Here is a 2,632-nt window from a genome sequence, read left to right as displayed (position 1 = left end):
ATGAAATTACCGAAATACGACAACTTTAACATGAAATAACTTTAAAAATATAAACTTTTCTCAACAACACTAAGAGTGAAAGATGTTTTTTATATGACACATTCTACCAGTGTTCGAAGTTTGAAAGTGTTTAGTTACAAAAAATTATTTTTTCTATGTGCTGGCCAAAAGGAAATGACCCAAAATACGATCAAAAACTATTGTACCCGACCAATTGCCTTAGATCATGCTTAAAATTTACTATGTCTGACAGCAGGATTCCCTGTATAGTTGAGTCACTTAACTAATAAGCTCCTAAGGTAGTTATTCATAAACTTAGTGATTCGTCTATTTCTATATCTAATTACTTCTACTGTTAAATTTATATTTGGGAGACTTTTTATTTTACAGACAAGAGTGAATGGGGGTAACCCTAGATTTGAGTATCTTCAATAACTTATTAGTCCAACAACTAATTAACCAATTCAGCAGTCCACCCATCAATCAGCCAATATATATATACACACTAGCAGCTAAGCCCGGTTTCACCTGGTTGGTTTAGACGATGTGGCTGTAAAACCTACTCTGTGCAAGCATTCGACTTGTTTGGACACGCTTATGTTAAAAAACAATTTTAGAATGACTTTTTTTCTGGCAAAATGCTAAAAATAACTGACCAACAACAAAAAAGAAAGCCAAGATTCAACCAAATCAAAATATAAACCCAAATACTAAGCAAAGATGAACCATCCCACTTTCACTGTGCGCGTACATGCACACACACACACGCGCACACACACACACACGTGCGCACACACACACACACACACTCATTCACATAACCCCCTTTTACATACACACACATATATTCACTCAAAATTGAAACACTGATTTATTTTTTCAGCGTACAATTTTCATAATCTCACTACCAAGTATGACATCACACCTTCTTTCCTTATTCATCTATCACCCCTTCCTTTCTCATTCATAAACACAAGAATATTATTATTGTAGATTATCTCAGTAACCATGAGAGGTATGAAAAAATACAAAGCCCAGCATCCCTACCGGATGTGTAATTTTTCGCACAATTCCACCCAGCCATTTGATTGTGAATCCCAAGACAAGAAAGAATCACCTATGTCAAATTTATATATATATATTTATATGTATATATGTATATATGTATGTATATATGTATATATGTATGTATGTACATATGTATATATGTACGTATGTATATATATAGGTATGTATATGTATGTATATGTATGTATGTATATATGTATGTATATGTATGTATGTATGTATATATGTATGTATGTATGTAGGTATGTATTTGTGTCTGTGTTTGCCCCCACCATCGTTTGACAACCGATGTTGGTATGTTTACATCCCCATAACTTAGCAGTTCAGCACAAGAGTCTAATAGAATAAGTACTAGGCTTACAAAGAAGAAGTCATGGGGTCGATTTGATCGACTAAAGGTGGTGCTCCAGCATGGCCGCAGTCAAATGACTGAAACAAAGAGTATCTAGGTCAATTGAACAGGACTGAACATGTGGTTGGGAAGCAAACTTCTTACTGCACAGCCACATTTATATCTAATAAGTTGTTTTTCTTCTTTTTTTTTTTTGTAGATAAGAAAAGTCCTCTGTGATAAGAAATTTGCTTCAAAATAGCAAAATGCCTGGCACCACACAAAAAAGCATTGGCAGTTATGAAAAGCTATCAAGACCAAACGGCCAGGAAAACTGATGAAAGGGTCTTGTTTCATCAGGACAATGCTCCAGCATACAAATCCTTGCTTTCAATGCTCACTGTGCATGACTGAGGCTTTGAACTGGTTGATCACACTCCCTATTATCCTGATTTGGCCCCATCTGACTATCAGCTGTTCCTCAACATGAAAACCAGTTGACTGGGAACAAGTATCGTTGTGATGATAACGTCATATCTGTTGATGACTTTTTTGACCAACAGGATGAAAGCTTCTTCAGCAATAGAATCCAAGCACTGCAACACCCATGGAAGAAGTGTGTGGACTACAAGGGGGCTTATGTTGAAATCTCATTTGGTCACATCCCATGAGAGTATCTTAGTCAGGCTATGAACCTTCCAGCAGACCCTCACGTGTATCTGTGTGAGTGTGTGTGTGTAAGTGTGTGTGTGTGTGCGTGTGTGCGCTGATTTGTATACACACACATGTGCACATATATACATATATACACACATAAATATACACACACACATATACACAGACACATATATATATACACACACACACACACACGGATATATATACATATATATATACACACACACACATACATACATACAAACATACACACACACACACACACACACACACACACACACACACATATACTCTTCGAAATGCCAGTGTTTTAATGGTGGCAACTGATGAAGGATATGTTCTCTATGTGGCCTGCTTGTTTTTTGTACCTTGTTTATCATTTTCTCTATATATTTTTGCAACGTCATGTACCTAGATATGTATCTATATGTACATGTTGATGAAGGTATGTACATACATGTACATATATATGCATATACTCATATATTGTTTATATATATATATATATGTGTGTGTGTGTGTATATATATAAATGTGTGTATATATATATACATA

The sequence above is a fragment of the Octopus bimaculoides genome, chromosome 14 (genome assembly GCF_001194135.2).
Source record: "Octopus bimaculoides isolate UCB-OBI-ISO-001 chromosome 14, ASM119413v2, whole genome shotgun sequence".
In the NCBI taxonomy this organism is placed as follows: Eukaryota; Metazoa; Mollusca; class Cephalopoda; order Octopoda; family Octopodidae; genus Octopus; species Octopus bimaculoides.
Note: the sequence above shows the minus strand (reverse complement) of the source record.